Below are 10,932 nucleotides of genomic sequence, written 5' to 3'. Positions count from 1 at the left end.
AGTTTGGACTTTCGGAGTTGGAGGAATGAAACCGATTCAAGATTAGCGGTTTCAACAGGGAAACATGGAATGTCCTGGGTATTTTTAAGAAGGGAGGCAACTGGAGTCTGTAAGCAACAGGATTGATGACTTGATCAATTTTAAAAGGACCGATGTAGCGAGGTGCAAACTTCATACTGGGAACTCTTAACCTCAAATTCTTTGTGGATAACCATAACCGATCACCCACCTTGAGAGCAGGAACTGCTCGACGCTTCTTATCCGCAAACTTCTTGTACCTGAACGATGCCTTGAGCAGAGCTGATCGTACGCTCTTCCAGATATTGGCAAACTGATGCAAGGTGATATCCACTGCGGGAACAGAAGTTGCTGGAAGCGGTTGGAACTCAGGGACTTTAGGGTGGAATCCAAAGTTGGTGAAGAATGGTGTTGAAGAAGATGAAGAATGATACTGATTGTTATGACAAAACTCGGCCCAGGGAAGTAATTGAACCCAGTCATCTTGAGAGGAAGACACATAGATGCGGAGGAAGGCCTCCAAGTCCTGATTCACCCTCTCAGTTTGACCATTGGTCTGAGGATGGTAAGCCGTGGAAAACTTTAGCTTGACTTGGAGGACTTGACATAAACTTCGCCAGAATTTGGCTGTGAATTGAACTCCTCGATCTGAGATGATTTCTTCAGGAAGACCGTGGAGTCAGAAGATCTCTTGTATGAATATTTGAGCCAACTTGGAAGCTGACGGAAGACCGGTGAGAGGAATGAAGTGTGCCATCTTGGTGAACCGGTCAACTACCACCCAGATGGTATTGAACTTGTTGCACATGGGTAAATCTGTAATAAAATCCATCGACAGATGGGTCCATGGTCGACGGGGAACAGATAGTGAAACCAGTTGCCCCGCAGGCGACTGGCGGGATACCTTATGTTGAGCACACTTTGGGCAAGATGCAATAAACTCCAAAACGTCCTTTTTCAGAGTTGACCACCAATAGGACCTAGAGATAAACTCCAGGGTTTTTTGGATACCTGTATGTCCGGCAAAGCGGGAAGCATGGGCCCAATGCATGAGCTTCTTCCTTAGTGTCGGTTTCACAAAACTTTTCCCTGATGGGGGCGTAGAGTCCATCCCTACCGTGGAGAATGCCAACGGATTTATAATAGGATGCTTGTCTGAAGACTCTGACTCATTTTCTTGCTACCATGAGCGGGAAAGGGCATCGGCCTTGCGATTCTGAGAGCCCGGACAGAACTGGAGTTTAAAGTCGAACCTGGAAAAGAAAAGTGCCCATCTGGCCTGTCGAGGGTTGAGACATTGTGCGCCTTTCAGATATAGAAGGTTCTTGTGGTCTGTAAGGATGGTGATTGAATGAGAAGCTCCCTCCAACAGATATCTCCACTCCTCTAGAGCGATCTTGATGGCTAGCAACTCTTGGTCGCCAATGGCATAGTTGCGTTCCGCTGGGGAGAACTTCCGTGAGAAGAAACTGCAAGGATGTAAATGGCCATCTTTAGCCCTCTGAGATAACACCGCTCCTACTCCAACGGAGGAGGCATCCACCTCTAAGATGAAAGGAGAGTCGATGTCAGGCTGTTTCAGGACAGGCGCAGAGATGAACCTCTGTTTTAAAAGATGAAAAGCTTGCATGGCTTCTTCAGACCACTTGGACGGGTTAGCACCCTTCTTGGTGAAAGCAGTAATAGGCGCCACAATGGTGGAAAAGTCTCGTATAAACTTTCGGTAATAATTGGCGAACCCTAAAAACCTCTGGACCCCTTTGAGGGTTAAGGGTACCGGCCAATTCTGGATTGCTTGTAGTTTCTCAGGATCCATCTCTAGTCCGGAACCGGACACAATGTACCCTAGAAACGGAATGGACTTGACTTCAAAGACGCATTTCTCTAATTTGCAATAGAGATGATTGACACGGAGACGGGACAGAACCTCCTTTACCCAAAAACGATGTTCCTCTAAATTGTTGGCAAAAATGAGGATATCATCTAGATAGACCACGACATGACGGTATAGAATGTCTCTGAAGATCTCATTGACGAAATGCTGGAAGACAGCTGGAGCATTGCTCAATCCGAAGGGCATGACGAGGTACTCATAATGTCCGTCACGGGTGTTAAATGCGGTCTTCCACTCGTCACCCTCACGGATCCGGATGAGATTGTATGCACCTCTCAAGTCCAGCTTTGTAAAGATGGTAGCTCCGCTAACTCTGTCAAAGAGCTCAGTAATCAGGGGTAAAGGATAGCGGTTATTGATGGTAATGTCGTTCAAACCTCTGTAGTCGATGCACGGATGCAGACCACCATCTTTCTTCTTTACAAAAAAGAAGCCTGCGCCGGCTGGAGAAGAGGAAGGTCGAATGAATCCCTTTGCTAGGTTCTCTTTAATGTATTCCTCCATAGAATGCGTCTCAGGCAGAGACAACGGATAAGTTCGGCCTCGAGGTGGAACCTTCCCTGGAACGAGATCAATCGGGCAGTCCCATTCTCTATGAGGAGGAAGGATATCAGCAGAAGCTTTACTGAACACATCCGTGAAATCCTGATATGGAGGAGGTGGAACATCAGACGACCTGGGGGAGGAAGAACAGACAGGCAACACTTTACACAAACATGTCTCAGCACAGGAGGGACCCCATGCCAGAATTTGCGTAGTCGTCCAATCAATTGTAGGATTGTGAAGACGGAGCCATGGAAGGCCCAGGACCACAGGATGTGTGGCTCTTGGAATCACTAAAAGTGAAATAAGTTCGGAATGAAGAACTCCCACTCTCAGACGAACTGGTAGAGTCCTTAGAGCAATAACTGTATCAAAAATTTTACTGCCATCCACGGCAGTTAAGGAAAAGGAGGAAGGAAGTCTCTCGGTGGGTAGGGACCACCGTTTAACATAGGCTTCGGTAATAAAGTTCCCAGCTGCTCCGGAATCCAGGAGGGCAATGACGTTCTGATAACGTTGAGCAACTTGAAGCGAGACTGGGAGATTACAATCTTGAGAAGATGGAGAGGAGATCATTATTCCTAGCCGGCCCTCTCCTTGGCGAGCTAGGATTTGGAGTTTCCCGGACGTTTGGGACAGGCATTAATAGTGTGAGACGGAGCTGCACAATACAGACAGAGACTCAGAGAGACGCTTTCGGCGCTCAGCAGGAGTTAAACGGGAACAAACAATTTGCATGGGTTCATCTTTAGTTGGTGACAGTTGGCGAGGAGGAGGAGCAGAAGATTTTGGAGCAGATGATCTTCCACGCTCAGTTGCTCTCTCTCTGAAACGTAAGTCAACTTTCGTACAAAGTGAGATTAGCTCATCTAACTTGGAGGGTAAGTCTCTGGTAACTAACTCATCTTTAATACGCTCGAATAAACCATGCCAGAATGCAGCATACAGGGCCTCGTCGTTCCATGCCAGTTCAGATGCCAGGATCTGGAACTGTATAAGATATTGTCCTACAGTACGTGATCCCTGGCGTAAACGGAGAATCTCAGACGAAGCTGAAGTTACCCGGCCTGGCTCGTCGAAGATGCGCCTGAATTTTGACACGAATGCGGTGTAAGAAGATAGCAGGGTGTCGGACCTCTCCCATAACGGTGATGCCCAGTCAAGGGCTGAGCCACTGAGAAGAGAGATGATGTAGGCAATTTTTGTACGGTCACTGGGAAAATTGCCAGGTTGTAGCTCAAACTGAATCTCGCACTGGTTGAGAAATCCCCTGCAGAATCTTGGAGATCCCTCAAATTTTGCTGGCGTCGGAAGATGAAGACGTGGAGCAGAAATGGGTAAGGTGGGTGGGGTTATAGTTGGAGTCACTGTGGTTGACGCACCAGACGCGCCTGGTCCACGGAGAGTTGTCTGAATCCCATCCAGCCGAGTAGAGAGATCCTGGAGACAGCGGATGATGTGGCCCTGTGCAGCCTCCTGATGTTCTAGTCGGGCTGCCAGTTCTTGCATCGGCCTGGCCGCTTAATCCTGGTCTCCGGCTGAATTCATTAGGTCAGTGCTTACTGTCACAACTGAGGGCCTGAGCTGACGGAAGGCAGCCTCAGTTATAGGGGCTGAGATGTACCGAAACCTGGGAGGTTGTATCAGACCCCTGGACATGTAAGTAACATGAAGAGAAACCGCCCGAAGGCGTGACCACGACAACTTGAGTAAAAGTCAATGATGTTTATTTATGACAAACTCCATGCATCACAGTAGCAGTAAAAAGAAACATAAAAATCAGCAGAGAAATATAATACAGTTCCTGGGTACTACAGGGTGGCAGGGGCCACAGAGCTCTGATGGTATGAGACAGTTCTTATTATCTGCAAGTTGGAAAGTCCTTACCAGGCTCAACTGTAGCAATGAGGAAAGCCCAGGGTCGTACCAGCTGGTGTTCCAGGGAAAGCTGGACTGCTGTAGGTAAAATGCTGCTGTGGGTACTGGTTAGAACCAGACAGGTGTTGGCAAGGAGTGGATACTGGCTGGAACCAGTTAAATAATAAATAAAGCTTGAGAGCGATGCAATATAGATGAAATGTAGAATTTGAGAGCGGAGAAGTGATAATACTGGTGGAGAGTGGTAAACTGCAGAAAGGACACCGGCCCTTTAAGAGAAGCTGTACACTGCTGGAAGCAGAGCTGGAAGCAGGTGATGTTGTAGCTGGAAACAGGTGAGTCCAGTATGGATCGGAGAGTCAGGCTACACCGCAGATGGAATGCTGGTGCGGGTCTCTATAGCAGAAGTCTGGAGACAGGAGCTGGAACCTGGAAGACATTCACAGAAGAGAGACAAACTGGAACAAGGTTTGACAACCAAAGCACTGACGCCTTCCTTGCTCAGGCACAACCTATTTATACCTGCAGCAAGGAAGGCATTGGCTAGGCAATTATGCAAATTAATAATACTGACAACGGATTGGTAGGAATGATCAGCTGACAGAATCCAAGATGGCTGCGCCCATGCAGACACTTGGAGGGAAGTTTGGATTGTAATCCATGCGGTCTGGAAAACAGTAATGGCGGCGCCGGCCACCGGAGACAGGAGACGCCAGGCTGACAGATGAACATCCGACCACGCGGACACAGCGGAGGCCGCGGCTGACGTAATCGCCACTCTGAATGCAGAAGCTCAGGGACGGCGGCGGAGGCCGCGGGAGACGCCATGCCAGATGTATAAGGCGTACTGTGACTGCGTCCAGAGAGACAGGAGAGGATACGGGGATGTGCACATCAGGGTAACAGATGGAATCCGGTCCTGGAGCGCTGAGCCAGCCTTAGGAGGCATCTGATAGGTAAGAAATGGCGTCCAGATACCCGGATCGTGACACCATTACTTTATGTGTACCCCCGGGCTCTCAATACCTTCAATATGAGGGCGCCGGGATAATACACTACCACTGGGTAATTTGGTCAATTGGTACTATATTTACCACAGTGGATGTGACTTATAAACTTCATGATGACATTCTAAGACCTCTATTTCGGGCTGAGTTAGTGGTATTTCTATTTGTGTTTGTTGCTGGTGTCAGTTTCCACTGGCACCATTATTGTACACCATATCCCTATGTGACCTGTCTCCTTGGTTGGTGTTTTTTTGTTTGTGTCTTTTGGCTTTAAACACCTTTTTTTCTATGTCTGCGCATGATGCACAGGTTCATGATGTATTCAATAGATAACACTATCTATTTATTTACTTAGTTATGTTTTGCTCCCGGAATAACTAGGTGCGCTAACCAGGTCTCCCATATACCAGACCAGTATACTGGCAACACTATGTCCAGTAGACTGTCTTTTAGTGCTGGTGCGGCCCCATACACAGCGACGCCACCATGGTAACCGTTACTTCCGGTACATACCGGAAGTGATGTAGCGGCAATAGGACGTTGCCGTAGCAACGTAAACATTGATGCATCCACAGTATTTACACTCCTATTCCTTGTTGGGCGGGGCACTGACTGTACCCACCAATACTCCCCATGCGCTTCCAAAGCGCTATTGCATTGTTTATAGGACGGCCCCATTTACTTAGCAATGCTACCATGGTTACCGTCACTTCCGGCATACACCGGAAGTGATGTAGCGGCATTAGGACGTTGCCGCAGCTAAATAAACATTAGTGCACCCACAGCATTTAAACCTCCATTATGCGTTTGGCGGGACACTGACTGTACCCATTAATACTCCCTCTGCGCTTCTGATACGCCATTACATTGTAATACAAGACGGACCCGGGCGCATAGTCACTTCCGGTCTCGACCGGAAGTGACGCAACCGGCTGTAGCCGTCCCATCTGAGTTACTTGAATCACACTTAGGTATATATAGGGGACCTGGGAGGCGCATTGCAGTGCTCCTGGTTCCTTTGTGTATTGCTGATGATGCTGCTAATGTACTGGACTTTTCACTGATTGGCAACTACCTTGAAAAAGGTCCCAATATGGGACCGAAACGTTGGTGAGCCCTTTCCTTATCTTTTGTGATTTGAATTTAAAGGAACCATTTTTTGAATAAATTATTTTGGTATCGACTACGCAAGTCTGGAGAGTGCTATCTGTCTTCCACTTTATGTGGATGTACTCTGTATTGTACTATGAGTCTGACCCCGATTGGGCCAGGCTTTGATTGGCACCCCAGCCGCTACCTGTGTTGGGTGAGAGTGTGGGACTTCCCTAGTATATATATATATATATATAACATGCAGACTGAGAGACAAACACAATAAACACCGATGATGGGAACTTTCTGCTCAGCGGTGACGTCACTTTAGGTCAACCGCAGGGCAGAAAGTTCCCATCATTGGTTACAATGTAGCGCATAGGCGCTACATTGTAACAGTGCCGCGTGCTGCCTGTCAGTGAAGAGCACACAGCTGATCAGGAGAGTGCTACAACGTGGCGCTCCCTGATTGGCTGAGGAAACCCACTTAGACAGAAGTCAAAGTGGGTTTCTGGCATTCGTGGAAAGGTGACCCATGTGCAAACATGGGTCCCCTTTCAGTTCGTGGTCGGGACACCGTTTTTTTATTTTATTCAAGTACGTGGATTAACCCTGGATTTGCCGAGGAGCCTGGACCCCTGGATCTCGTGAGTATATTTTCTTCAACAGGTACCCCTTGGATTCTACTGGAGAAGAGGACCGACCTGCGTGGGAACTTAAGGTAAGTATGTATGTATGTGTGTATGTATGTAATAAAATTATACTTTCACGGTGTGTGTCTTGTCTTTTTTTGGGTATTTTTTTAGTAGTAGTACTACAGGTACCAGCGGGCCAGTTTTTCCGCCGCATGCTGGTACTTGTGGTTCTCCAAGTACCAGCATGCGGGGGAGGCTTGCTGGGACTTGTAGTACTGCTACTAAAAACAATATCTTTTAAAATACAACAAAGGCTATCAGCCCCCCCCATCCGCAGCCCATTGGATGGGGGGGACAGCCTCGGGCTTCACCCCTGGCCCTTGGGTGGCTGGGGGGGGGGACCCCTTGATTGAAGGGGTCCCCACTCCCCCAGGGTACCCCGGCCAGGGGTGACTAGTTGGATTTTTGATGCCACGGCCGCAGGGCACTATATAAAAGTGACCCCCGGCTGTGGCATTATCTGTCCAGCTAGTGGAGCCCGGTGCTGGTTTTAAAAATACGGGGGACCCCTACTCTTTTTGTCCCCCGTATTTTTGGAACCAGGACCAGGTGCAGAGCCCGATGCTGGTTGCTTAAATATGGGGGAACCCCTGTCATTTTTTTACCCATATTTTTGCAACCAGGATCGGCTCAAAGAGCCCGAGGCTGGTTATGCTTAGGAGGGGGGACCCCACGCATTTTTTTTTAAGAAAAAAAAAAAAATCCCACCCCTTCCCACTGATAGACATGCACGGATCTCATGGATCCCTGCATGCCTATGCAATCACGAATATAAAAAGTAGGTCTGTTTTTTTTTAGCACTTTTTTACGAGTTGTAATTTTTCACGGCAGTGTTTGTCTGTTTTTTGCTTTGCACTTCTTAGTAAATGACCGAGATTCATACTTAAACAGCCGCGTTTTGACCGATGGTGTATTCATTCGTAATTTTTTACCTAAACTTGAAAAAAATTACGAATGCCCTCATCACTGCCGTGATTAGTGCTTAGTAAATGACCGAGATGACACTTTGAAGAAAAAACGGCATCTCGGTCAAAATCGGGAGCTTAGTAAATTTACCCCACTGTATCAGAAATCACGTCAGCCAGTGTGTGACAGAACCCTGCTGCCCTACATAACAGGCCGGTTGAGTATATTTTCTCTTCGCCATAAGGACGTGGTCTTTATGATGAAGAGAAATTATCTTAATCTATGCAGAGCAGTCTACTTTACCGTCGTGATAAGGACTTTTTTGCCACCTAGTGGTCAGGTCCTGTATATGAAAGTAAATCAACCACTTCTACTGACACTTGGCTATTTTCTCTTTGTGTAAAGGATCTTATTGGCCCTCTGATGGTTGTGTCCTTACAGCGAAGAGAAACTAGCCAGATAATGCTAAAATCAGCTATTTTCTCTTCGTCATCAGGACATTATGGTCACGTTCTTATCCGAAAGGATCTTATTGGCCCTCTGATGGTTGTGTCCTTACGGCGAAGAGAAACTAGCCAGATATTCCTAAAATCAGATATTTTCTCTTCGCCATAAGGACATTATGGCATACTTACCTACTTTGCTGCCTCCTCCTCCGGGAGGAGGCAGCGTTGTAGGTGTATGGGAAGCGTGGCCGGCAGCAGGATAGGCGGTTCGGGCGCGTGGCCGGCAGCAGGATGGGCGGTCCGGGGGCGTTGCATCACGGTCGCGTCATCGTGACTCCGCCCCCCGCTGTGCTGTGCCGAGAAACGAGGCGCTGCATAGCGGGGGGCGGAGCTACGATGACGCGATTCAGCGCGAATCGCGTCATCGGACCCCCTCGGGCTGCCCGCTTGTTCTCTGCTGCGGGCGGCCCGAGGGGGAAAGCGGGAGGCTTGCCCACTATTCCGGGGGGCCGGGAGGGTCACCCGATTTTCTGGATCCTCCCGGCCATTCCGGGAGGGTAGGCAAGTATGCATTATGGTCACGTTCTTATCCGAAAGGACCTTATTAGCCCTCTCATGGTTATGTCCTTACGGAGAAGAGAAAATAGCCAGATAATGCTAAAATCAGATATTTTCTCTTCACCATCAGGACATTATGGTCACGTTCTTATCCGAAAGGACCTTATTAGCCCTCTCATGGTTATGTCCTTACGGAGAAGAGAAAATAGCCAGATAATGCTAAAATCAGATATTTTCTCTTCACCATCAGGACATTATGGTCACATTCTTATCCGAAAGGACCTTATTATCCCTCTCATGGTTATGTCCTTATGGCGAAGAGAAACTAGCCAGATAATGCTAAAATAAGCTATTTTCTCTTCACCATAAGGACATTATGGTCACGTTCTTATCCGAAAGGACCTTATTAGCCCTCTCATGGTTATGTCCTTACGGCGAAGAGAAACTAGCCAGATAATGCTAAAATCAGATATTTTCTCTTCACCATAAGGACATTATGGCATACTTATCTACTTTGCTGCCTCCTCCTCCGGGAGGAGGCAGCGTTGTAGGTGTATGGGAAGCGTGGCCGGCAGCAGGATGGGCAGTCCGGGGGCGTTGCATCACGGTCGCGTCATCGTGACTCCACCCCCCGCTGTGCTGTGCCGAGAAATGAGGCGCTGCATAGCGGGGGGCGGAGCTACGATGCGCGATTCAGCACGAATCGCGTCATCGGACCCCCTCGGGCTGCCCGCTTGTTCTCTGCTGCGGGCGGCCGAGGGGGAAAGTGGGAGGCTTGCCCACCATTCCGGGGGGCCGGGAGGGTCACCCGATTTTCTGGAGCCTCCCGGCCATTTCGGGAGGGTAGGCAAGTATGCATTATGGTCACGTTCTTATCCGAAAGGACCTTATTAGCCCTCTCATGGTTATGTCCTTACGGGGTAGAGAAACTAGCCAGATAATGCTAAAATCAGCTATTTTCTCTTCGCCAGAAGGACATTATGGTCACGTTCTTATTCGAAAGGACCTTATTAGCCCTCTCATGGTTATGTCCTTACGGCGAAGAGAAACTAGAGAAAACGAACACAAGAAGGTTGGAAAGTAGACTCTTGTGTAGGAGCACTCAATTCAGAGGAATAGGTGTATTTTAATAAATTCTGGTAAGAAATAACTTTATTTGTTCAAAAAAGGGTAATTAAGGAGAAAAATATACGTGAATAATAAAGCTACGCGAAAATATAGCACTATATGGAGAATAATTCATATGGTTTCAGATAACACAATGGAAAGCCGGAATCCAAGTCTTAGGGCTAGTGGATTTACTGTAATCACAATGACGCTTTTGCGTAATATATGACCATCATTTATTCTACAGCAATCCTATTCAGGCTTATTTTAGCGTAGAGAATTGAATCATAAGTCATACAGAACCGAGTGCTAGTTGGTATTAATAGGGATCCCTCTAGATCGGGCAGAAGAATTTTTTGCAGTACCAGGGTGTTCCAAGGTGGTCTCCCATCCGAGTACTGACCCGGCCCTCCACTGCTTGGCTTCCAAGATCAGACGAGATCGGGCATCTCCAGTGGGGTATGTCCGCAATAGTTTTATCTGCCCGTTCAGTCGATCCCAATACCCGTCTCGCCCGAACAAATATTCCAATTGATCTGAGTCAATCGTGTGTTCAAAACTCTGTATTGAACTTATGCCCAAAACTAGGGAGTGCGATTACAGCAAAATCCAATAAGGGATAGTGGAACAATTATCATGTGCAAGAATTATTGTTAGGGTCTCCTGCCCTGTGCTGCCACGTCGTCATGGCAACCGGGAGACAAGTGCTAGCGGAGTAACCTGAGCGCAGCTGATACTCCGGTTCGGGTCTTTTGCTGTGCAGTGGTTACAGGCTTTGTGCACGGCAG

At 47.9% G+C, this 10,932-nt stretch overlaps 1 pseudogene; it reads right to left on the bottom strand.

Moving 5' to 3' along the window:
- Positions 1–10,497: 10,497 nt before the first annotated feature.
- On the bottom strand, positions 10,498–10,617 carry LOC134983651 (5S ribosomal RNA; annotated as a pseudogene).
- Between the last annotated feature and the right edge of the window lie 315 nt (positions 10,618–10,932).

The sequence above is a fragment of the Pseudophryne corroboree genome (assembly GCF_028390025.1).
Source record: "Pseudophryne corroboree isolate aPseCor3 chromosome 3 unlocalized genomic scaffold, aPseCor3.hap2 SUPER_3_unloc_2, whole genome shotgun sequence".
Lineage (NCBI taxonomy): Eukaryota > Metazoa > Chordata > Amphibia > Anura > Myobatrachidae > Pseudophryne > Pseudophryne corroboree.
Note: the sequence above shows the minus strand (reverse complement) of the source record. Positions and strands in the feature narration are given on the sequence as shown.